The following is a 27,039-nucleotide window of genomic DNA, read 5'->3' as shown; positions in this document are numbered from 1 at the left end:
AGTCATTGCCTGGCAAGTTTAAAATAAGAGACAGTCAGAATTGTTTTCCCCACAGTCAAGTTGTTTGAGGGGAGAGGAAAAGAGAAAGCAGAAAGTTTTGTGTTTTTGCAAAGACAGAGGCAGTGCAGGGGACAGTGAGAGGCTGCGGTGTCCAGGAACCCTGAGTCTTTCTGCCATGTCCCCATTTCTGTGTGTCTGGCCAGTGAGGTGGTGGTGACTCATCCTTGAACCGAATTGCACTGTTAGTCGGCCCCTCAGGCCTTGGTAGATGGGAAGGTTTATCCCCTGCCCAGCAGCAAGAGGGTCCCATCCAGGAGGCACCACAGCAGGGGTAGTGCAGGTCTGTGGTTGCTCCTGCTCTCACCTGTAGAGCGATTGTCAATTCTGCTTCCCTGTAGGCAGGAATGGTTTCCTCATAGGTCACTGGGATATTGACCAGAAAAAGGGTATGAAAATCACATGTTAATTTCTCAAAATTCCTGCTTTAAATGTTGATGTCCATCAACATAATTTCAGCTGGATAATCTTAATAGGATGTCCTCCAATACTGATGTTGTAAAGCATGTTGAATGGAACAGGAACTCAAATTTGGAGCTTCCTTTCTCGGAGGTCCATGTGGGAGATTGTGGCTGTGGCAGTGGCAATAACCAGGTGCAGAGGGTGGAGGCAGCCTCAGGATGAGGGGTCTGAAGAAACCCTCTGCTCCACAAGGAGAAGAAGAATATACCCTGTGGGCTGCAATGGCAGTGGCCTGGGTAGAAGCCCTGTAGGAACAGCAGGAAGGCTGTGCAGCCTCACTAAGCAGCAGTTCTGGGGTGGAGCTGCGTTTCCAGGCAGGGGCAATCACAGCCCAAGTGTAGGTTATGGGGAGGGGAGGGCTCCTTGAGCAAGGGGGTCCCCAGCATCAGGTCAGGTGCCGACTCCATCCAGTCATGTATTTCCATGTTGGCCCTGTGAGCCCCAGGGCTTCCTGATGGGATCTCCAGTTAGAAGCTGCATGCTCAGAGCCGGGAGGGGAGGAACGCTGAGCTGCCAGTGGAGGAAAGAACTCACAGTGTGCAGGGCCTGCCCTGGTGTGCAGTTGCCTCTGCAGATGAGGAGGGCCTGGGGACTGAGGTGGAGAAGGACCCTGTGTATGTGTGACCGAGCCCAGGACTGGAAGGACATGTAGATAGGGCCAGGGGCTCTCTTTGGAGAGACCTCCGACTGTGTCAGGGCTGGTCAGGCTTGAGAAGAGGGGAGGGCACTGAGTTTCCTCCTGGGTCTTGTTCCTTCATCCTGGGGTCCTTTCACTCCGTGATGGGTGCTGGGCACCATGATGATGGAGTCACGGGAGGGGACTGGCAGGGGCTGGGAAAAGTGCCATGGGAGGGAGAAAAAAAATGGGAATGTCATCTTTCCTCAGAGAAAGGGTGAATTTGATTTTGGAGTGACTGAGGAAGGAGGTCCTCAGGGAATAAAAAGCAGCACTCTGCATCCAGGGGAACATTTACTTTTTCTCTCTTTTCTCTAGAGCATGGGAACCTACAAGGCCCGGATCAACACCCGGTTGGGACAGGAGAACACCAGGGCACTGCACAGCTGGGATTTCAGTCTCTGGTGTCATCTCCTGGGTCCACTGGCTCCACCGAGGGTGGCTACACTCTGCAGCCAGGCAGCCTGGATTCAACTCCCTGCCTGGGTGTCACCAGCACTTTCCCTTTTGGTGCCTCAGTTTCCTCATCTATGAAATGGGGAAATTAATGGCATTTATTTCTTGTGGTTGGATGAATGAAAAGGGTTAGTATATATGAGGTGTTTGTAGCTGTGCCATATTATTTTTGTAATTTTTTTTTATTATATTTTAATATATTACATATGCAGTAATTGTATTATAGGTGAGTTTTATGAGTGAGTGTCCTGGTAACAGTTCCTTCTGGGGAGCCCAGGACCAGCTTTCCTGGCACCTTGAGGTCCCCTCACCCCTGTCCCACTCTCCTGCATTACCCCATTCTACTCTGTCTTCATATTTTATACTATAGATATTTAGCTCTTAAACAGACATTTCTGGTGTGTGTTTTATTTCAAGTGTCTGGGAAGGGACAGAGTGTGAGGTTCAGGAGAGAAGGAGAGGTCTGTCTCCATGCCTTGACACAGCACAGAGAAATCTCCCCTCCTCCCCCACATCTCCCCACCAGTTCTCAGTGAGGGACAGATTCACAGCAACACCGAAAGGGCTGAGAAGGGATGGGGGACATCTGGGGCCAATGTTCAGGGGCTGACCCTGTGGGGATCACCAGCCCTGCAGAGTTAAAGCCCACATGTGATGATGTAGAACTGAAGGGTGATATCAGGGAGGAGAGGAGAGTGCTTTGGGGTTTCCTGATTATGAAGAGTAGAGGTCAGTGCTTCTGGGGTGAAGTGACTGCTAGGGACATGTGGACTGAATTAATAAAGAATAAATGAACAGGGAATGAGGATGAGTAAAGCAAGCATCAGTATCTCCTGCCATCAGTTCAGACTGATTGGGGAGGTGGGAGAGTTCCTGACCCTGTTGCGTGGTTCCTCCTAACTTCCTGGTTTTGGGGGCACAGGTGGGTGGTGCTGTTCTTGGTCAGGGCAGCCTCAGCTCCACCCAGGTAAAGCAGTGGAGGCAGAGAGAGTTAGGGGAGCACCTGTGAAACAGACCAAGGCAGGGTGGGAGCCCCCTGTGCAGCAGGAGTGGATGCAGGACCTGCCTGGATGCAAGAGAAGGATGAGGGACCCTAGCTGGGTCCTGTTTCCTGCCTGCCTGTGTTCACAGGGTAACCAGTAAGACAGCTGGGGTAGGGAATTCGTTCATAAGCTATCTATCCAGAGATGTGTTTATAGACATATTCTTTCATGTTTGTATTCAGGTTTGTTGCTGCAGACACATTTATTCATGCCTGTTTTATGTTTAAGTTACTTTAGAATGGCTCAGTCACAAAATCTTAATCTCTTCATTTGTGATACTCTCTCTCTCTCCACACACACACACATTCACACACATGCTATACAAACCTATCTACCTATATTATATAAAGAGATATGTTATTTTATTGTTTATTTTATAAGTTCGTATACATTCAGGGGGCACCAGCGCAATTTCGCTACATTGCTATATTGAGTTGTGGTAAAGTCAGGGCCTTCAGTGCATCCGTCACTGGAGCCAGGCACATCGTACCCACTAAGAAACCCCTCTCATAATACACCCACTGCCAACCACCCTTACCCTTCTGGGTCTCTGTTGTCCATCATTCCACATGCTGTTTTCATGTATATAGAGATATTAAGCAAATATGGAAGGGTGGTAACTTGAATTTTACTGCACTATTCTTTCAGATTCTTTGCACATTTGAAAATTTATACAATTATAAGTTGGAAGAATGAGGGAAAAGAGAGAGAGAGAGAGAAAGAGAGAGCTGAATCAAAATAGACCAGGGGTTGTGTCCCACTAGGAACCATAATTGATCTTTGCCATTTTGAAAGTGTGTCCCCTGAGCTGCCTTCAGAGTCCTGGAGGGAAACCTGTTTTCACAGAAACACCAAGATGCCATCTGCCTGTTTCATTATGTCGACTTTTCCATTAATGCTGCAAATGCTGCGGTGGGTAACACACCCAGTACCTCAGCAGCGCCAAGGCAGTGGCTCCAAACCACAGTCCCACTTCATATTATCTTTGATGGACTAGTAAAAATTTATGTTTATTAAATTTTGATCCCTGAGTACATATCTTTAATATTATTTGTGAGAAAGTGGGAAATATGCATGAAACACTTACTACACAGAGAGGCAGGATGGTAGCCTTGAGAAAGGGCACTTGTGTGACTTCGTTATGAGTTCAACCAGCAGATCTCACTCACCCACTCAAAGGCAGTTGCATTAACTCCAGTTTGAAGGTGTTATGGATAAAGCTGCAAGAGTATTTGTGTATAGGTTTTTCATAAACATAAAGATTTCCCATGTTTGAAATAAGTACCTAGGAGGTCAATTGCTAGTCATATGATAAATTGCATGTTCAATTTGAAGAAAACTGTAATACCCATTTCCAGAGTGGCTGTACCATTTTAAAATCCTTCCTACCAGCAATATAAGAGTGACCCAGTTTCTCTGCATCCTTGCCAGCGCCTGTTGTTACCTTTTTTTTGCATTTCAGCCATTCTCATGCTTGCGGTTTTAATTTTTCATTTTCCTACTGGATAATGATGTTGAACGTCTTTTCATTTTAGTGTTAGCCCATTGTTTATCCTCTTCAGAGAAATGTCTGTTCTTGTCTTGCTCATTGCCTGTTTTGTATTTGGATTTCATTTTTACTGTTGGGTTTTTAAATTTCTTCATATGCATTCTGAGTGCAAGTCTTTACAGAATATGTTGTCTGCAAATATCTCCTCTCATGCTGTAGCTTGTCTTTTTATGCTCTTCACAGGTCTCTCACAGAGCAACAGTTAGTGTTGATAAGATCCAATTTATTAACTTTTTCTTTTATGGATCATACTTTTGGTGTTATGTCTAAGAACTCTTTGTCCAGTCTTATTTCTGATGACTTTTTCTTCAAAGGTTGTAATAAAAAATTTTTAATTTATTTATTATTTATTTTAGAAAAAAGTAATTTGGCCTAGGCTGTCCTTGAACTCCTGGGCTCAACGGATCCTCCCACCTCAGCCTCCTGAGTAGCTGAGAGTACAGGTCTGTGACACCATGCCTGGCTCAATGTTTGCCATTTTAACTCTGTGTCTTGCATTAAAGCTTGTGATTCATTGTGAGTTATTTTTTGTATAAAGTGTGAGATTTGGGCTCAGTTGTCCAGTTGCTCAGCACCGTTTGTTGGGCAAGTTCTCCTTCCTTCTTTGAATTGCTATTGTGCTTTTGTAAAAGTCAGTTGAGCATATTTGCGTGTTTTGCTCATTTTCAGTTGAGTTGCTTGTCTTCCTACGTTGAGTTTAAGAACTTACCACATATTCTGGATACATGTTCTTCATCACAAATGTAATTTGTGATAAATTGTGATATATTTTCTCCGAGTCTATGACTTGTCTTCTCATTTTCTCAATAATGTCTTTTGGAGCACTCAAGTTTTAAATTTTAACTAAGCCAAATTTCTCTCTCTGTCTCTTTCTCTCTCTTTTTCACTTGTAGATCATGCTTTTGGTATATTATGTAAGAATCTTTTCCTAACTACCCAAAGTCATAAAAATTTTCTCCTATGTTTTCTTTTAGACATTTTATAGTTTTAACTCATAAATTTTAGCTCTATAGGCCTCTACTTTGTTTGAGCTGATATTTTATATGGTGTTAAGTATCACATTGTATTACCTATGCAACTTTGCTGAAAATCAATTGACCAAAAAAAAAAAAAAAAATGTAAGAATGTCTTTCTAGATTTTCACTTCTGCTCATTGATCTCTATGTCTCTCAGTTTCACACTGTCTGGATTTTTGTAGTTTTTATGACATTCCTTATTTTTTTTTTTTCAAATTTGTGTTGGCTCTTCTGCATCCTCTGCATTTTCATATACATTTTTAGGCTTATTTTGTCAATTTTCTATAAAATTCCTGCTGGGATTTTGATAGAGATTGTGTTGAACCTATAGATCTATTAGGGGAGAATTGCCATCTTAACACTATTATTGAGCTTTCCAACTCGCATCTCTCCATTTATTTAGACCTTTAATTTCTCTCAGTGAACAAACACTGCTCTCTTCCTAAATTTATTCCTATTTTGCCCTTTTTTAACTACTGTGATAGGAAAGTTGAGATTTTCATTGCTTGTATAGAGAAATATGTTAATAATTAATTTTTGTTTTGATTTGATATCCTATGGGCCCTTCTGGATTCATTTCTTAGTGCTAGCAGGCTTTTATCTGCTTGTGAATTCTACAGACAAGGTCATGTTATCTGTGAATAGAGTTTTATGTTTTCCTTTTTATCTGGATGCGTTTAGTTTTTAATTTTCTGCCTTAGCACACTGGCTACTATCTCCAGTACAACGTTAAGTGGAAGTGGAAGTACAATGTTAAGTGGAAGACTGGACATCCTTGCATTGATCCCTATCTTAGGAGAAAAGCATTCAGTCTTTCTTCATTAAGCATGATTTTAGCTGTGAGTTTTTTATAGATGCCCTTTATCAGAGTGAGGAAGGTCTCCTCCATTCCTGTTTTGTGAAACTTACGAACATGAGTGGTGTTAACATACCTGTCAACTGTTTCTTCTGCATCTTTTGGGATAATTATGTCTTTTACTTCAATAATCCAGTGCTTTCCATTCATTGATTTCAAATATTAATCCAACCTTATTTTCCTGGGATGAATCTCATTGGTCATGGAGTATAATCCTTTTTTATGTGGCATTTTATTGTCTGCCAATGTTTGTTGAGGATGTTTTCATTTGTGTTTATTGCTGATACTAGTCTCTGGTATTCTTTTCCTGTGAGTCTTGCTGTGACTTTGATATGACGGTAATGCCAGTTCTGTAAATGAGCTGGAAAGTCTTCCCTCCTCTCTTCTTGTCTGAAAGAGCTTTTGAAATATTTGATAGAATTCACCAGTGGAGATATCTGGGCTTTGGCATTTCCTTGTGAGAAGGTTTTAAAATTACTGACTTAGTGTAGAGTTCTAATCAGATTTTCTATTTATTTTTGAGTCAGTTTTGGCAATTTCTTTTTATTTTATTTTTTATTTTATTATTATTATTTTTGGGGATGGGGTCTCACTCTGTCGCCCAGGTTGGAGTGCAGTGGAACAGTCTCGGCTCACTGCAAGCTCTGCCTCCTGGGCTCAGCCATTCTCCTGCCTCAGCCTCCCGAGTAGCTGGGGCTACAGGCACCCGCCACCAGGTCCAGCTGATTTTTTTTTGTATTTTTAGCAGAGACAGAGGTTTCACGTGTTAGCCAGGATGGTCTCGATCTTCTGACCTCGTGATCCACCTGCCTCGGCCTCCCAAAGTGCTGGGATTACAGGCGTGAGCCACTGCACTCAGCCAGTTTTGGCAATTTCTATCTTTGTATTAATCTGTCCATTCTATCTAAGTGGTCTAACTTATTGGCTCCAGATTTTTCAGAGTATTCACTTATAATGCTTTTTAACTTCTAAGGGTCATTAGTGATAATCTCTCTTTTGTTCACAATTTTGGTAATTTATCTCATTTCTCATAATCTCTGTTTTGACTGTTTGTCAAGAAAACAGACAGAGGCAGCAGATGACTCTGTGACAGATCCTCTAGTGGGAAGGCTTTGATCATGTACAGCTGTCAAGCCAGACTGATGCCAGCAACCCCAAAGGAACTGCCAGTGGATCTTGACAGGAAAGTCACTGACTCTGGATTGGGCAATGCTCAATCGGGGTAGATGTCAATGCTTCAAGGGCTATAAAAGAACAAGAAAAGAAGAGATTGCACCAATTTGGACTGCCATGTTACATTTCTTTACACAAGAAAAACACTTACAGCCTCAAACAGACAACAATGCACAGGGAGATGTCCTCCTCAGGGAAAAACTTTGATGGAATATTGAAATGGTCAATTAAAACATTGGTTGTCTAAAACCTGTCAGTATAATTGTTGGGCAATATAAACATGAAGGATTGGCTGGCTTTTATATCTTTATGAATGTGCTCACTGTCAACATGAGTGGGGCTGCAAGACTGACTCCTCTAGGTAGCTTCCACTCTTTGTCCTCATGAATCAGGACGATGCTGTCATTACTATACATACAATTCTTCCTAAGGAGAGAGGATGCTGGAATAATGACTACCCTTCACTTCAGATTTCTTTTTTCATAGGTGATGCAGTGGCACCAGGAATAGGGATGGAAATAAAAGTGCCAGAAACAGGAACTATCCCTAAGCAAAAAACCATAACTATATTTTTATACCTGTATATAAGAATTCCCAAGCAACTCAAGGATTGTGCTATGCCTTCATTTCATCTGACAAAGTCAGGATTAACTGTAAGTAGAGCTATGCAGCCTGGTGGTCCAATAGCACCAACTAGTTCCTTCGCTATGTAACCTACTCTCTATGATCAAGAGTAGACTTAGGGAAGACATTCTAGAATACTATTGCTGCCTGCAGTCTAGGCCAGCACAGCAGCCAAACCTAATGGCACTTCCAAAACTGGAAGAGACTGATATAAAGGGACAGAAGGAGAGATAGTGGCTGAGGGTAAGTGAATAAATCAAAGGGTTATATAATGAGGAAAATTCAATATTAGCTTAACTCCTCAAAAGTGGTGTGAGCAAGAGAAGACATTGTCTCTTAGGTCAATTATACTGGATGCCTAAAAAGGTGAAGCCATATGTCCCTGAAACCATTCTTGTTTTTGGAACCTGGTAAGATTGTTGTCTGCAAAGCTGAGTGACTTCATTCTGGGAGACATATTCATACAAGAGGATGATAAACTGACCTAATTCTGAATGACTGAATGAGACTCTGATAATATGCCAATACCTCTTTACTGTTATAATCCCTTTCCTATCAAAGATATGTGGTCAAAGAAAAACATGTAGTCTTAGTCCCTGGTTTCTCCTAAAACCCTTAGACTCTTGAGTGATAAGAGTGTCTTTAAAATACTGATGACAACAAGACTCTTGGCTGAGCAGATCCTAGTTATCTTGAGAATGGGGGCTGGCTGCCAGAGACACATACCTGTGATGAGAAAGTTGTCTTATTCCATATTGTGTTGCTGTAAAGAAATGTCTGAGACTGACTAATTTATATAAACAAGATTCATGTGGCTCAGGATTCTGATGGCTGGAAATGTTTGAGCATTTAGTGAGGGCCTCAGGCTGCTCCCATTCATGGCAGAAGGCAAAGGGGATCTGCTATGTGCAGAGATCACATGGTAACAGAGGAACAGAGAGAGTAGGAAGTTGCCAGGCGCTTTTTAAGCAACAATTCATTCACTCCATAGACAGGGCAGTATCTCTCTATTCACAAAAGATTGGTCCCCATGACCCAAATGGCACCCATTAGGCCCCACATTCCACAGTGGGCATCAGATTTTAACATGAGGTATCAGGGGATAAATATTTATATCATTGAATCCTGCCCCTAGGCAGCCAAAGTTCACATTCTTCTCACATTGCAAAACACAATAATCTCCCAATTGTCCCAAATTATTTTAGGTTGTTCCAGCATCAACTCAAAATTCCAGAGTCTCATCTGAGACTCAAGGTAAGTTCTCACAGCTATAAGCTTTGAACCAGTAACCTTTTAAAAAATATGTTATTTACCTCTAAAATACTAATACAACAGTGGAAGAGACATTTCTTATACATTTCCATTCCGAAAGGAATAAATGGGCCAAAAGAAATGAATGCAGTGTCCTCACAGGCTGAAACTCATCATAGCAGACATTAAAACTTAAAGTTCTAAAATAACCTCCTTTGAGTCTATATTTTGAATCCTAAGCACATTGGCTGGTGCAAGTTCTGGGCTCATAATGCCATTTGTAGCCCCACATTTATGGTTTGCTGAACATAGTCCATATAGCTGCTCTCATGGGTGAAAATTGAATGCCTATGGCTTTTCCAGGCTGAGGTTGCACATTGCCAGTGGCTCTGCAATGTAGTAGTCCTGGCAGGGGTCCTGCTCCTGCAGCTGCACTAGGAATTGTCCTGGGTATTAAATTTTCCCTTTAAAATGTCAGTTCCAGTTTCGGGTCATTTCTTTGCTCACACATATGTCCATAGGCTATTACAAGCAGCCAGGCCAAATCTTGAATGTTATGCTACTTAGAAATTTCTTCCATCAGATACCCTTAATCATCACTCTCAGGTTCAACGTTCCACAGATCCCTATGGAGGGGGCACAATACCTCCAAGTCCTTTTCCAATGCATAACAAAAGTGACCTTTCCTGTAGGTCCCAATAAGTTCCTCATCTCCATCTGAGACCTCATCAGCCTGGCCTCTATTGTCCATATCACTGTCAGCATTTGGTCACAACAACTTAACAAATCTCTAGGGAGTTCCAAATTTTCCCTCATTTTCTTGTCTTCTGAACTCTTCAAAGTCTTCCCACCTCTGTCTGTTCCCCAGTTTGAAAGCCATTTCCACATTTTCAGCTACCTTTATAGCAATACCCAACTCCTGGTGCCAATTTTCTGAATGAGTTGCTTCTCACACTGTTATAAAGAAATACCTGAGGGAGGAGGTTCCAAGATGGTCAAATAGGAACAGTGCCAGTAAACAGCTCCCAGTGTGAGTGACGCAGAAGACAGGTGATTTCTGTGTTTCCAACTGAGGAACCACGTTCATCTCACTGGTGCTTGTTGGACAGTGGGTGCAGGCTACGGAGCATGGTGGGACATCGCCTCACCGGGAAGTGCAAGGGGTCAGGGAATTCCCTTTCCTAGCCAAGGGAATCCATGACAGATGGTACCTGGAAAATTGGGACACTCCCACCCTAATTCTGTGCTTTTCCAATGGTCTTAGCAAACAACACACCAGGAGATTATATCCCACACCTGGCTCAGAGGGTCCCACGCCCACGGAGCCTCACTGCTAGCACAGCAGTCTGAGATCAAACTGCAAGGCAGCAGTGAGGCTGGGGGAGGGGCGTCTGCCATTGCTGAAGCTTGAGTAGGTAAACAAAGCAGCTGGGAAGCTTGAATTGGGTGTAGCCCACCGCAGCTCAGGGAGGCCTGGCTGCCTCTGTAGACTCCATCTCTAGGAGTCTACATAGCTGAACAAAAGGCAGCAGAAACTTCTGCAGACTTAAATGTCCCTGTCTGACAGTTTTGAAGAGAGTAGTGGTTCTCCCAACATGGACTTTGAGATCTGAGAACGAACAGACTGCTTCCTCAAGTGGGTCCCTGACCCCTGAGTAGCCTAACTGGGAGACATCTCCCAGTAGAGGCCGACTGATACTTCATACAGCTGGGTGCCCCTCTGAGACAAAGCTTCCAGAGGAAGGATCAGGCAGCAACATTTGCCATTCTGCAATATTTGCTGTTCTGCAGCCTCTGCTGGTGATACACAGGCAAATAGGGTCTGGAGTGAACCTCTGGCAAACTCCAACAGACCTGCAGCTGAGGGTCCTGACTGTTATAATGAAAACTAACAAACAGAAAGGACATTCACACCAAAACCCCATCTGTAGGTCACCATCATAAAAGACCAAAGGTAGATAAAACCACAAAGATGGGGAGAAACCACAGCAGAAAAGCTGAAAATTGTAAAAATCAGAGCGCCTCTTCTCCAAAGGAACGCACTCCTTGCCAGCAATGGAACAGAGCTGGACGGAGAATGACTTCTACGAGTTGAGAGAAGAAGGCTTCAGACGATCAGTAATAACAATCTTCTTCGAGCTAAAGGAGGATGTTCAAACCAATCACAAAGAAACTAAAAACCTTGAAAAAAGATTAGAAGAATGGCTAACTAGAATGAACAGTGTACAGAAGACCTTAAATGACCTGATGGAGCTGAAAACCATGGCACAAGAACTACATAACACATGCACAAGCTTCAGTAGCCGATTTGATCAAGTGGAAGAAAGGGATCAGTGATTCAAGATCAAATGAAGGAAATGAAGTGAGAAGAGAAGTTTAGAGAAAAAAGAGTAAAAAGAAATGAAGAAAGTCTCCAAGAAATATGGGACTATGTGAAAAGACCAAATATATGTCTGATTGGTGTACCTGAAAGTGATGGGGAGAATGGAAACAAGTTGGAAAACACTCTTCAGGATATTATCCAGGAGAACTTCCCCAACCTAGCGAGACAGACCAACACTCAAAATCAGGAAATACAGAGAACACCACAAAGATACTCCATGAGAGTGTAAGTTATGAGTATATACTCTCATATATAATTGTCACAACAACTTAACAAATCTCTAAATCATAACCATAATCATATAAGTGTCATAAAAGACACATAATTGTCAGATTCACCAAAGTTGAAATGAAGGAAAAAATGTTAAGGGCAGCCAGAGAGAAAGGTCGGGTTACCCACAAAGGGAAACCCATCAGACTAACAGCAGATCTCTTGGCAGAAACTCTACAAGCCAGAAGAGAGTGGGGGCCGACATTCAACATTCTTAAAGAAAAGATTTTTCAACCCAGAATTTCATATCCAGTCAAACTAAGCTTCATAAGTGAAGGATAAATAAAATCCTTTATCAACAAGCAAATGCTGAGAGATTTTGTCACCACCAGACCTGCCTTACAAGAACTCCTGAAGGAAGCACTAAACATGGAAAGGAACAACTGGTACCAGCTAATGCAAAAACATGCCAAATTGTAAAGACCATTGATGCTAGGAAGAAACTGCATCAACTAATGAGCAAAATACCCAGCTAACATCATAATAACAGGATCAAATTCACACATAGAAATATTAACCTTAAATGTAAATGGGCTAAATGCTCTAGTTAAAAGACACAGGCTGGCAAATTTGATAGTCAAGACCCATCAGTGTGCTGTATTCAGGTGACCCATCTCACATGCAGAGATACACACAGGCTCAAAATAAAGGGATGGAGGAAGATCTACCAAGCAAATGGAAAACAAAAAAAAGCAGGGGTTGCCATCCTAGTCTCTGATGAAACAGACTTTAAACCAACAAAGATAAAAAGAGACAAAGAAGGCCATTACATAATGATAAAGGGATCAATTCAATGAGAAGAGCTAACTATCCTAATATATATGCACCCAATACAGGAGCACACCTAGATTCATAAAGCAAACTCTTAGAGACCTACAAAGAGACTTAGACTCCCACACAATAATAATGGGAGACTTTAACACCCCACTGTCAACATTAGACTGATCAAAGAGACAGAAAGTTAACAAGGATATCCAGGAATTGAACTCAGCTCTGCAGCAAGCAGACCTAATAGACATCTACAGAACTCTCCACCCCAAATCAACAGAATATACATTCTTCTCAGCACCACATCGCACTTATTCCAAAATTGTCCACATAGTTGGAAGTAAAGCACTCCTCAGCAAATGTAAAAGCATAGAAATTATAGCAAACTGTCTCTCAGGCCATAGTGCAATCAAACTGGAACTCAGGATTAAGAAACTCAGTCAAAACAGCCCAACAACATGGAAACTGAACAACCTGCTCCTGAATGACTACTGGGTACATAATGAAAAGAAGGCAGAAATAAAGATGTTCTTTGAAACCAATGAGAACAGACACAACATACCAGAATCTCTGGAACACACATAAAGCAGTGTGTAGAGGGAAATTTATAGCACCAAATGCCCACAAAAGAAAGCAGGAAAGATCTAAAATTGACACTCTAATATCACAATTAAAAGAACTAGAGAAGCAAGAACAAACACATTTAAAAGCTAGCAGAAGACAAGAAATAACTAAGATCAGAGCAGAACTGAAGGAGATAGAGACACAAAAAACCCATTCAAAAAATCAATAATTCCAGGAGTTAGTGTTTTGAAAAGATCAACAAAAATGATAGACTGCTAGCAAGACTAATAAAGAAGAAAAGAGAGAAGATTCAAATAGATGCATATATAATGCATATAAATGATAAAGGGGATATCACTGCTGATCTCACAGAAATAAAAACTACCATCAGAGAATACTATAAACACCTCTATGCAAATAAAGTAGAAAATCTAGAAGAAATGGTTAAATCCCTGGAGACATACACCCTCCCAAGACTAAACCAGGAAGAAGTTGAATCCCTGAATAGATCAATAACAAGCTCTGAAATTGAGGCAATAATTAATAGCCTACCAACCAAAAAAAGTCCCAGACCAGATGGATTCACAGCCGAATTCTACCAGAGGTACAAAGAGGAGCTGGTACCATTCCTCCTGTAACTATTCCCATCAATAGAAAAAGAGGTAATCCTCCCTATCTCATTTTATGAGGCCAGCATCACCCTGATACCAAGGCCTGGCAGAGACACAACAAGAAAAGAGAATTTTAGACCAATATCCCTGATCAACATCAACGCAAAAATCCTCAATAAAATACTGGCAAACTGAATCCAGTAGCACATCAAAAAGATTATCCACCACCATCAAGTTGACTTCATCCCTGGGATGCAAGGCTGGTTCAACATATGCAAATCAATAAATGTAATCCATCATATAAACACAACAAAAGACAGAAACCACACGATTAACTTAACAGATGCAGAAATGACCTTTGACAAAATAATAAGAGCTCTTTATGACAAACCCACAGCCAATATCATACTGAATGGGCAAAAACTGGAAGCATTCCCTTTGAAAACTGGCACAAGACAGGGATGCCCTCTCTCACCACTCCTATTCAATATAGTGTTGGAAGTTCTGACCAGGGCAATCAGGCAGGAGAAAGAAATAAAGGCATTCAGTTAGGAAAAGAAGAAGTCAAATTGTCCCTGTTTGCAGATGACATGCTTGTATATTTAGAAAACCCCATCATCTCAGCCCCAAATCTCCTTAAGCTGATAAGCAACTTCAGCAAAGTCTCAGGATACATAATCAATGTGCAAAAGTCACAAGCATTCCTATACACCAATAACAGCCAGCCAGCCAACTCATGAGTGAACTCCCATTGACAATTGCTTCAAAGGGAGTATAATATCTAGGAATCCAACTTACAAGGGATGTGAAGGACCTCTTCAAGGAGAACTACAAACCACTGCTCAATGAAATAAAAGAGGACACAAACAAATGGAAGAACATTCCATGCTCATGGATAGGAAGAACCAGTATGTGAAAATGGCCATACTGCCCAAGGTAATTTGTAGATTCTATGCCATCCCCATCAAGCTACCAATGACTTTCTTCACAGAATTGGAAAAAACTACTTTAAAGTTCATATGCAACCAAAAAAGAGCCAACATTGCCAAGAGAATCCTAAGCCAAAAGAACAAAGCTGGAGGCATCATGCCACCTGACTTCAAACTATACTACAAGGCTACAGTAACCAAAACAGCATGGTACTGGTACCAAAACAGAGATATAGACCAATGGAACAGAACAGAGTCCTCAGAAATAATACCACACATCTACAGCCATCTGATCTCTGACAAACCTGACAAAAACAAGAAACAGGGAAAGGATTCCCTATTGAATAAATGGTACTGGGAAAACTGGCTAGCCACATGTAGAATGCTGAAACTGGATCCCTTCCTTATACCTTATACAAAAATTAATTCAAGATGGATTAAAGACTTAAATGTTAGACCTAAAACCATAAAAACCCTAGAAGAAAATCTAGGCAATACCATTCAGGACATGGGCATGGGCAAGGCCTTCATGACTAAAGCACCAAAAGCAATGGCAACAAAATCCAAAATTGACAAATGGGATCTAACTAAATTAAAGAGCTTCTGCACAGCAAAAGAAACTACCATCAGAGTGAACAGGCAACCTACAGAATGGGAGAAAATGTTTACAATCTATCCATCTGACAAAGGGCTAATATCCAGAATTTACAAAGAACTTAAACAAATTTACAAGAAAAAATCGAACAACCCCATCAAAAAGTGGGCAAATGATATTAACAGATACTTCTCAAAAGAAGACATTCATGCAGCCAACAGACACATGAAAAAATGCTCATCATCACTGGCCATCAGAGAAAAAAGTTAGGAAACAACAGGTGCTGGAGAGGATGTGGAGAAATAGGAACACTTTTACACTGTTGGTGGAAGTGTAAACTAGTTCAACCATTGTGGAAAACAGTGTGGCAATTCCTCAAGGATCTAGAACTAGAAATACCATTTGACCCAGCCATCCCATTACTGGGTGTATACTCAAAGAATTATGAATCTTGGTGCTATAAAGACACATGCACACGTATGTCTATTGAGGCACTATTCACAATAGCAGAGACTTGGAACCAACCCAAATGTTCATCAATGATAGACTAGATTAAGAAAATGTGGCATGTATACACCATGCAATACTATGCAGCCATAAAAAAGTATGAGTTCCTGTCCTTTGTAGGGATGTGGATGAAGCTGGAAACCATCATTCTGAGCAAACTATCTCAAGGACAGAAAACTAAACACCCAATGTTCTCACTCATAGGTGGGAATTGAACAATGAGAACACTTGGACACAGGGTGGGGAACATCACACTCTGGGGCCTGTCATGGGGTGGGGGGAGCAGGGAGGGATAGCATGAGGAGATGTACCTAATGTAAATGATGAGTTAACGGATGCAGCACACCAACATGGCACATGTATACATATGTAATGAACCTGCACACTGTGCACACTTAAAGTATAATAATAATAAAAAAAGAAATACCTGAAAGTTCGTAATTTATAAAGAGGTTTAAATTGGCTCATGGTTCTGCAGGCTATACAGGAGTATGATTCTGGCATCTGTTCGACTTTCAGAGGGCCTCAGAAAACTTTCAATCATGCTGAAAGGTTAAGGGGAAGCAGGCATGACTGATATGCCTGGAGCAGGAGGGAGAGAGAGCAGGGAGGTGCCACACACTTTCGAACACAAGATCTTGTGAGAACTATCACAAGAGCAGCATCAAAGAGATGGCTCTAAACCATTCATGGAGGATCCATCCCCCTGAGTCAATCACATCCCATCAGGCACCACCTCCAACATTAGGGATTACAAGTGGACATGGGATTTGAGTGGGGATACAGATCCAAATGATATCAGGGCTCATGGTGGACATGAGGGTTGGCTGGTATCCCCACTTCTCATCTGTTACCAGGGACATAGTCACATTCAGACTGCTTGGCAGAAAAAGAAGCCTGAGGCCCTTGAAGTCTCAAAGAGGAGCCATGAACAAATCCTACATCTCAGTCACTTACAAGGCAGTCTTAGAAAAAAAATAGTCATGAACAAATTCAAGTCAGTCATGGTAAGTGGTGACACTGAACATCCCACCACACATTGAAAAATTCAAATCAAAGAATCTCCAGAGCCTAGTTGTGTCCCATCTGCCCCAACTCCTCCTTTACTTCAGGCCCTCTAAGGTATCACTTTTACAAGCCTTGAGAGACACATCAGAGCCCTGGCTACTGTTCCTGTTTGGGGTGGAATAAAAACAAAATCTGGTCAGAGCTCACAGGTGATGTGACTAAAGGAGGAATTGTGGGGTGGGTGAGCTCCCCCATGGGCTCCTGTCTACACTATCCCAAGGATCTCAGGGATCACTCTCCCACCCCTACCACACTTACATGAAGCCTGACCATGGCTGCTCCTTTTCCATCTGTGGAAAGAAAACAAACTGTGAGAGGCCAGGGAGGAGGCAGGGCCATGAGATCCCAGAGGAGTTTCCAGAACTGTGACTGCAGACCCAGGTCAGGATCAGGAAAACTGAGGGAAGAGGATGTGTTGAAGCTGGACCAATTGTCCTCCTGAGGTCTGTCCTCAGCAGGGACCTTCCCCTGACCTGTGACTGCTGGGAGTCAGGTTCCCATGTCCACAATCAGGGTGATACAGTTGTCCAATTTCACAGGTGCTTTACAAAAGAGTAAGAGTTGACAGGACATCTGAACAGGGTAAATGTGCATGGAGATGGTGCCTTCACAACTAGGCAGGAAATGAACTAACTTTCATCTGGAACTTGAAATCCACCAATGGAAGAAGAAAACTCAGAGTTCACCTATTTCCTACCTGGGCTCTTATTCTTCAACATCACAGCAACAACCACAGCTGTGGGAACCACAGCACCGAGAACAACCAGGACAGTAACGATGCCCACAATGGGTAATGTGGGCTGGGAAGATGGCCCTAAGAAAGGAGGCGAATGTGAGGGGCCCTGACCCTCATGCCTCAGCCCTGACCCTGCTGAAAGGCTCCAGAAGGACTCCTGCTTTCCCTGAGAAGAGACATGACCCCTCATTCATCTCCTTAGCTCATCTCAGGATGAGGGGCTCTGGCAGCACCTCGTGCTGCACATGGCATGTGTATCTCTACTTCTCTCCAGAAGACACCACCACAACCTGCCCACTTCTGGAAGGTTCTATACCCTGTAGGTCTGGTCCCCACAAGCTCTGCATCCTGAATTTGGTTCTTCTGATCTCTGCTGCTGGGTCAGTGTGATCTCCACAGGGTAGTAGCCCAGGGCCCAGTGCCTCAGGTGGCCTCATGGTCTGACATGGGGTGGTGGGTCACGTGTGTCTCTGGGGGATCCTAGTCAAGAGTCAGAAAATTCAGGCACTTTGCATTCCTCATGGGACACTCCAGCAGCACACATGTGCCCATCCTGAGAATGGACAGGACACCAGGGATAAGGGAGCATAGAACCCAGACACCATCCTGGACACAGGAACCTGGGATAATCTCCTATTCCTTAGAAAGTTCTAGTGTCTGAGGTGGGAACAGAGATTTCTGGTCTTGACTTGAGTGGAAGCTGAGGGACTCAGAAGAGCTGGAATCAGACCAACAGGTACACATTAACTGTGAGGCAGATAACAAAGGCTGAGAGGAAAATGCCTGGTGCCCAAGGCTGCTGCGGAGTCAAAGGGGACTGCTACAGTATTCCAGGGATTGTCTTCCCTCCTTTCCCTCAGAGACTTCATCCTTTAATTGTCCCAGAGCGCAGGGCGAGTCCGCAGTCATTCTCTGGTATAGGATCTGAAACCCAGGAGGAATCTTTTTCCTCAGGACAAGAGGGAGAGGGATGTTTTAGCGTTGGTCCCATTTCCTCCTCTTCTTTTGGAAGGTGGGTCGGGGAGATCTGCAGGAGATCAGGGAGGCACCCCGTGGCCCCTGGTACCTGCGCACTGCAGCGTCTCCTTCCCATTCTTAAGGCCTTGCTGAGCCGCTCCGGCCACCTTCCCTGCAGGTGGGTTTTGACCAGCTCTGCATGGTCAAATGAGCATGGTCATTTCATACACCAGGACATCTGAGCCGCCTTGTCCACTGTGGTCCAAGAGCGCATCTCCTGGTTTAGGACGAGGTAACTGGCGCCGTCGTAGGATATGTTCATACCCGCACAGGAGGCTCCAGTCCGGGTCCAGGTCGCAGTTGTGTATACAATGGAGTGTGTGAGACCCTGTCCTCGTGGTCGCTGACAGTCCAGGCCGCTGAGCCCCTCCTCTAAGCCGACTAATCCCTGGGGATTTGGGCCTGAACTGAAAATGCAATCTGGTGTAGGCGCCTGGGGTTCTTATCGGGTTGAGGGTCTCCCCGGGTCCCGCAGCCTCGGGGTGGGTCTCCGATTTTGCTACAGAGGGTAGCCCAATATTGGTAAACCCTGAGTGATCACGAATCTAATTTGTAAAAGAGGTGATTTTTGAGCCCTTTACATAAAAATGTGTCTAAACGCATTGCAATTAGACTCACAAAGTTTTATTTCCCCAGACTATGTATCTGTGACTCTGGTGTGCTGTATTTTAAAATTATCTTTATTTCATAGTCTTGAGTTTGTGTGTGTGAGTCCAGGACATCTCAATACAAAGGACGTGTTACCGTATATTGCAATCAGGAGCCTGGACAGAATTTAATCACCTCAAAATTGCAAGTGCTCAATGTAGCCAAAGTGCCCTTCACCAGTGCTCATGAAGTGCCTTTGTTTGTTTGTTTATTTATTTCTAGGCAGGGTGTCACTCTGTTACCCTGGCTGGAGTACAGTGGCACACTCATGACTCACTGAAGACTTGACCTCCTGGGATCATGCTACCAATGCTCCTCCCTCAGCCGCCCAAGTAGCTGGCACCACAGGCTTGTGCCACCACTCCTGGCTAATTTTTCTAAAAGAAATATTTGTAGAGATGAGGTCTCCCTATGTTGCTATGGCTGGTCTTGAACTCCTGGGCTCAAGCAATCCTCAGCCTGCCACAATGCTGGTATTACAGGCATGGGCCACCATATGCACCTGCCTATTTTTATGAATTATTCACATCTAAGCTATGTGCATATTTTATTGGGACACTTGGTATTCTTTTTTAACCTATATAACTTAGGGAGGCAATTAGTTTTTAGACAGCTGCATAGAATGTATTAAAGACCAAGGTGTAAGTAACACTGTGCCAGGCTCTGTGGGTAAATACGTTAAAAATCTATAAAACACTGTGTTTAAGTCTGAGAATTCCATCGCTTTCGAATTCTTTCTCTCTGTTCCTTTACCTCACCTCCTGCTTCTCCAGCCCTTCTCTCTGTCCCTGTCATCACTCAGGCCCTCCTCTCCCCTTAGTCTCTATTACCCTGTCACTACTGAATTGTAGCCCTAGCTCTGTCCCCTCTCCTGCTGCCCATGGCTGTTTCCCCCACAGTGGTCAGCAATTCTGCTAATGTGAGTCAGATTGTGTCATTTCTTCACTTAAAACCCTCCAATGGCTCCATCTCACTCTCAAGAAGCCTCTAGAATGGAAGGCACAAGCACAGGGGCTTTGGGTTGTTTTGATCAAAGTTGTGTCTGCAGCATATAAAAGCATATCTGGCACATAGTAGGCACTAAGTTAATTGTCTTGAATGAATGAATGAAATACAATTGTGTTGAAAATTGCATCACAAAAATCACAAAATGAAAAATGCAAAGCAAGTTAGGAAACGTTTGGTTTTATGCAACTACTGTGCATATCAGTTCATAAACTCATTCCAGTGGAGAACATGTCATATGTTTAGCTATTGAATCTGTTTATTAATTTTCTGTTAGTACATAACCAATTACCACAAATTTAGTGGCTTAAAACAGCACCCATTTATTTGTCTACATTTCCTTCATCAGAAATCCAGGCCTAGTGTGACAGATTCTTTGTTTAGGGTTTTGTAAAGCTGTATGCTCACTTAAGATTGTGATTCTCTCCCAATCTTATATAGAGCTTGTTGGCAGAATTCGGTTTCTGGTAATTGTAGGACTAAGGTACCTGTTTCCTTCGGGCTATCAGAGTAGACAGTGGGGAGAGTTTCTAATTCCTATTGGCCACCAGTGCTCTTTCCCCATGATCCCTCCATTTTCAAAGCCCACAGTGGAGGAAACCCCTCACACTGAACCACTCTACACTGTGAGTCTCTGTTCTCAGGAAGAACCCAGTCCTTTTCAGAGCTTACCTGATTAGGACAGTCCAACAGGATAATCCCCATCTTCAAGTCAACTGACTGGGGACCTGAAATCTATCTGCAAAACCCCTTCACAGCAGCACTTGCATTAGTGTCAACTGAGTAACTGGGGTAACGTGAGTAACCAAGGGTGGTTATTGGGGTGTCATCATAGAATCAGCCTAGCATAGCCTGGATCTTCCTTTTGTGTTTAAATAGAACACACAAATTGAAGATAAAAAAATAGATCACGGTTAATGATAATAAAATATATCTTATATAGCCATGTAAATTTTTATTAAATATTAAAAGCAAATGACATGTTTAGTATCTTATAATGAATTTAGAGCAAATGAAAAAGTTCAACAACAAGTCACCTCAAACTTAGCAGCTCAAATCAACAAATATTTGCCATCTGGCACAGCTTCCAATGGTCAGGAATGCAGGAGAGGTTTCTCTGGATGCTTCTGACTTAGGGCCTCTCACAAAGTTGCAGTCCAGTTGTCATCCAGGGCTAAATTGTCTGAGGGTTCAAATGGGCCTGGGAATTCACAAGACACAGGAATCTCTCACATGGCTGTTGGAAGAGGCTTCAACTTCTTATTGTCTGGTCCAGGGAGGCCTCACTCCTAGTCACATGGACCTTTCCACAGGCCTGCTTATGACACAGCAGCCGGCTTCCCCCAGGGCTAATGATCCCAGAGAAAGAGAGAACCAAAGTAGAAGCTGCAATGAGTTTTATGTTCTACATGCAGAGTCACAGACTATTACGTCAGCATTACTCTATCAGTTAGAAGTGAGTCATTAAGTCCAGGCCACACTCGCAGGGAGGCAATGAAGCTGCACCTCCGGAAAGGAGGAGAATCAAAGAATTTATATGCATGTTAACAGCAAAATTAACATTATTGTTTCAGGATTTTGTAAATCAAATACTTCTTGTATCTGACTAACTTTCTTTCATACTTTAAAATACTTTTTTGTAAAGTGATGATTAAAAATTTGAGACAGAGAAAGGAGATACAACAAGATCTCAGATTTTTTGCAAATGCCTTTAATATTAATATTCTCTTTGACAAGTTGCAACAAAGTTGAGAAAATACAGTAGCTAGATCAAAGAGTCCCAAGACTTTGGTGCCATACAATAATGCCTTTACAATCATAACTACCTTTGTTTTTCCTCAGAAGTTTCTAATGAAGTTTAAGAATGCCCAAAATGCAAATTTTCTGACTCAAGCATCTACAAAAATATTTGCTTAATCAGGGTGCTTTGCAGTTAGAAAAATGTGAGTCTCACATCTCTGCCTATACGCTAGCTTAGCATCATGACAATGATTTGGTTTGATGTGGTAGGCAGAAATGGTTAATTCCAGTCTAGGAACAAGATTTTTCAGTAACTGGTTATTCAGTGGACATCCTATAATTAGTTTAAGATTTTTCACTATGTTTTTAAATTAGATGTGGTAGAAGTGATTTGGACTCCAGTACGATTCTGAAAAATGCAGTTATTTTGTGCTTCTAACAATGCTTTAGAAGCAGCTCTTTTGTGTTTTCTGTTCTTATTGCTATTTCCTTACCAGTTATTCCTTTGTCTTTTCATTTATTTTGTTCAACAATGCTTTTTTTTTTTAAGATTCTGTAAAAGTTTAATTATGTGAGCAACATTTCAAATTCTCAAATTCTTTGCAAGATACAATTGCCTTGCACATCAGATTGAAGATTGTATATCAGAAAATGTAGAAAGCTGTCAATTAGCCAAGGATCAAATGACCTATTTTTAGCCAAGGCTATTTTTCATGGCATCCTGGTCCTCTCTGTCAAATGGCTCCTTACAATTGGCTGTGGCTTGTTTTGTTTTTGTTTTTGTTTTTGTTTTTTTGATGGAGTCTCCCTCTGTCACCCAGGCTGGAGTGCAGTGACACAATGTCAGCTCACTGCAAATTCCGCCTTCCAGGTTCAAGCGATTCTCCTGCCTCAGCCTCCTGAGTAGCTGGGATTACAGGTGTGCACCAACACGCCCAGCTAATTTTTGTATTTTTAGTAGAGACGGGGTTTCACCATGTTGGTCAGGCTGGTCTCGAACTCCTGATCTCGTGATCCACTGGCCTCAACTTCTCAAAGTGCTGGGATCACAGACTTTAGCCACCGTGCCCAGCCAGCTGCGGCTTTGTTTTACCATGAGTAGTTATCGCTGAGGATCCTTGTGGTGAACTTTGGTATATTCCTTTATCTTTCATTTCCAAATAATCAATCAGGAAAGGCACACACGGTGCATTTTGAAAAATGCCACTTTAAAGATTTGTGGGCCACGAGCAGTGGCTCATGCCTGTAATTCCAGCAATTTGGTAGGCCAAAGTGGGTGGATCACCTGAGCTCAGGAGTTTGAGACCAGCCTGGTTAATATGGTGAAACCCGTCTCTGCTAAATATACAAAAATTAGCCAGGAGTTGTGGCACGTGCCCGTAATCCCGGCTACTCAGGAGTCTGGGGCAGGAGAATCCTTTGAACCCAGGAGGCGGAGGTTGCAGTGAGCCAAGATCACACCACTGCACTCCAGCCTAGACGACAAGAGCAACACTAAACAAATAAATAAACAAAGTTTTAGGATCAAGTAACTAACCACCTGGGCATCCCCTCCTGGCATAAAAGATAGAACCAATGAAGCCACCCTAGACTGTTGTCCAATCCTATCCCCCAAAAGGAACCTCTGTCTTGAGTCTTGTATTTACTATTCCTTTGCACTGTCACTATAGATTTTTACAATAAGTATATATATACCCAAATCACAGTTTGATCTTTTTTTTTTTTTTTTTAACTTCCCCATACAGAGAACTCACACTATATCTATTCTTCTGTGATGCACGTTATGTGTAGGAGAGTTATCTCTGATGCAGGATGCTGCTTTTCCTTTTAATTCTTTGTTTTATTTTATTTGTCTATTTATTTTTTTTGTGATGGAGTTTCTCTCTTGTTGCCCAGGCTGGAGTGCAGGGGCACGATCTCAGCTCACTACAACCTCCGCCTCCCTGGTTCAAGAGATTCTCCTGTCTCAGCCTCCCAAGTGGTTGGGATTACAGGCGCCTGCCACCACGCCCGGCTAATTTTTATATTTTTAGTAGAGACGGGGTTTCACTATGTTGGTCAGGCTGGTCTGGAACTCTTTTTTTTTTTTTTTTTTTTTTTTTAAATAGAGTCTCGCTTTGCTGCCCAGGCTGGAATGCAGTGGGGAGATCTTGGCTCACTGTAAGCTCTGCCTCCCAGGTTCATGCCATTCTCCTGTCTCAGCCTCCCGATTAGCTGGGACTACTGGCACCTGCCACCACACCTGGCTAATTTTTTTATTTTTATTTTTAGTAGAGATGGGATTTCACTGTGTTAGCCAGGATGGTCTTCATCTCCTGACCTCATGATCCACCCACCTCGGCCTCCCAAAGTGCTGGGATTACAGGCTGGTCTCGAACTCTTGATCTCAGGCAATCTGCCTGCCTTGACCTCCCAAAGTGCTAGGATTACAGGGGTGAGCCACCATGCCCGCCTTCATTCATTTTCACTGCTAAAGTTTTACTTTTTGCGATTATACCACAATTTTGTTAATTCCCATTGATGTATATGTGATTGTTTCCAGTTTTTGCCATAAACATTGGTGTACACGTCTCCTGGATACATAGCCAAGAATATCCCCAGAGTATATGCTCAGGAGCAGATGGTGGGATTATTTGGTGCGTGGATGTTAATCATACTAGATAAGGCTAATTGATTTCCCAAGTGCTTGTACCAAGAATGGGAAAGAGCTCATGTTGCTCAGGTGTTCTGAAAACATTCAGTTGAAGGTGGAGATTAAATGTTAAAAACCACTGTCTTGGCTACAGAATCACCTTAGGCATTTTTTCATATTCCATTAATAGCTTCCTTTTCTTTACTTTTATTCTATAATTTATGGCATTATACTTTTAGCATAAGATTAAAATAATGCTTCCTTTTAGCCTAACCACATAGCATTTGTGAAAAAAATGGAGGGAGGGAGAAAGCTCTGAGGGAGAAAAGGAGGAAAGAATGAAGGAAGGACAGAGAAAGGTGAAATAAAAAGTTTCAATAAAGAATAGTGGGAAAGGACTGGAAACGGCAAGTATGGCTAACATTATTAAAATGCAACAAATTAAAAGAGATGTGGACAATATTCATAGAATAATAGAAACTTCAGAAAGCCTTAATAGTTATTAACTACTGTGTCACAAACTACCTAAAAATTTAGTGGCTTAATACAAAAAATACCTGTTAACTCAAAGAGATACTACAAACACAAGCAAAATCAGTTCTATGAGGGTGGCAGAAGTTGGATAAAGAGAAGGATTTTACAAGTTGGAATAAGTAAGAGTTATTGATGTGCAGATGGAGATTATTTTTAGTCCAAGTCCTCCAAGGAGTAGATGCCAAGATGAGCTTCAAGTCTGTGGCATTTTATGAGGGAACACACCTGTAAGGGTATATGGGAAGTGAGCCAGAAATCCCTAGAAAAGGCAGCAGACCAAGATGCAAGTGTGACCCCAAGTGCTGGACAGAAGGAGAGAAGGTTTGTTCCACGCATCCTAGAGCACAGGCAATCTAAGGAGGGTTGAACAAGGCCATGGAGGAGTCTTCTAGCCACAGTTGGCCATCAGAGGAGTCCCGTGTCTCCCAGAAATGGCCTGCCTTAGTGCGCCTGCTGTGACCGGTCACTGGTTGGGACAGCCTATGGGGGAAGCAGGGCTTCTGCACCAATGCTACTGAGGGTGTCAGAGCACAGAGCACAGCCTTAGGAGATTACCCAGGAGTGTGACTCAACCTTCCTTCCTGAGGGTCTGGGCTCTTGAATAGGAAACCCTCTCAGGCTGGGTTGCTGGATGTTTCTGCTCACACTTAACAATGGGACAAGGGGAACCAGGAGGTCCCCACGTGGACCTCTGGTTTCCACACACTTCTGCTACCCTCATTGTGTGATAGCAGCCCTGCCTCCTCCTCTTCTTACCTGCTTGTTTCTGGGAACATTCTATTCGGACCTCCCTGGGGGCAACCAAAATGTGTAGTTCCATGGACTCCCATTTGTCTCCTTGCCAGGGTGCCCCCTTTGGGAAACCAGGACCTCCTACCCTGCAGAGTCCAGATTTTGGAGATGAGAAGTGCAAAATCACCCTGGTGGTGAATATAAGGGATGAGACATGGAGCCACACTTGCTTTGACTTTTTGGTTTTTGGACCCATGTATTCTTACTTCTGAACACACAGAACCATAGAGACATGTTTGATTCAATGCATGCACCACATCCTGAAAGATGGCACCCATTCCTCAGAGGGTTTCATCTAAGCTGGTACTGAGTTGTTCCTGTAGAGACCTGTCCATGACTCTGTGTAGCTGGCAGCCCCTGGGAGGTGCAGGTGTTGATGGGAGGCACAGGTGTTGATATGACCAGGGGCTCCCATGGTCATGGCCCACGCTTCATCCCCTTCCCTCTGAGGTGTGTCCCGTGGGCAGATAATGTACTGAAATTCTGAGCCAGTGGATCAGGAATGCAGATAGTGATGCTGGCTGAGGGTGTGAACGCAGAGAGGGAAATCACACCACATCGAATAGGTGCCTATCCCTGTGAGGATGAACCCCTGGCCCTTCTAGGATGGATGGGGCTCAAGCTGTTCAACTTGTCACTTAGGGGCTAGTCAGTTACCTGAAGAAACAGTGCCCTATGGGGCCCATAATTGCTCTGTAATGCTCATAAGCAGAGTATTCAGAGGAAGCAGCAGCTGGACGGTCCTTGGTAAGGGGGAGTCAGTGCTGCTGGACCCACTTGTAGCCTCATTTCTGCCACTGTGTTTATCCACTTATCAGTTCTTCCTGTCATACCTGGGCTGATCTGTGATGCCGGCTGGCTAACTTCAATTTATCTTCAATTTGTGTGGTGATTCAGGGCCACGTCAGGGCTGGGTGTTTTCTGTTGGTGTTAACATGGAATTAAGGCTCAACCCACATGGACCATTTTCATCTCATGATAGATCCTGCTGGCCCTGTCCCATCTATGCCTCTGTGGGTCACATAGAAGCCAATACATAAGGGCACTTGGAATCACATGGTTGCTTGGTGTCCCATG

The 27,039-nt window shown here is 43.0% G+C and overlaps 2 protein-coding genes across 2 annotated transcripts in view; one reads left to right on the top strand and one right to left on the bottom strand.

Annotated features, from left to right (window-relative positions):
• Window positions 1-27,039, top strand: part of LOC126953165 (profilin-2-like) — a 362,177-nt gene that overhangs the window by 63,270 nt on the left and 271,868 nt on the right. The window contains exon 3 of the mRNA XM_050788549.1: window positions 1,514-2,112. The gene's annotated coding sequence lies outside the window, so the exon portion shown is untranslated. The remainder of the gene's footprint in view (window positions 1-1,513; window positions 2,113-27,039) is intronic.
• Window positions 1-27,039, bottom strand: part of PPP1R11 (protein phosphatase 1 regulatory inhibitor subunit 11) — a 179,142-nt gene that overhangs the window by 114,426 nt on the left and 37,677 nt on the right. The window lies entirely within an intron of this gene.

This window comes from Macaca thibetana, chromosome 4 (genome assembly GCF_024542745.1).
Source record: "Macaca thibetana thibetana isolate TM-01 chromosome 4, ASM2454274v1, whole genome shotgun sequence".
In the NCBI taxonomy this organism is placed as follows: Eukaryota; Metazoa; Chordata; class Mammalia; order Primates; family Cercopithecidae; genus Macaca; species Macaca thibetana.
Note: the sequence above shows the minus strand (reverse complement) of the source record. Positions and strands in the feature narration are given on the sequence as shown.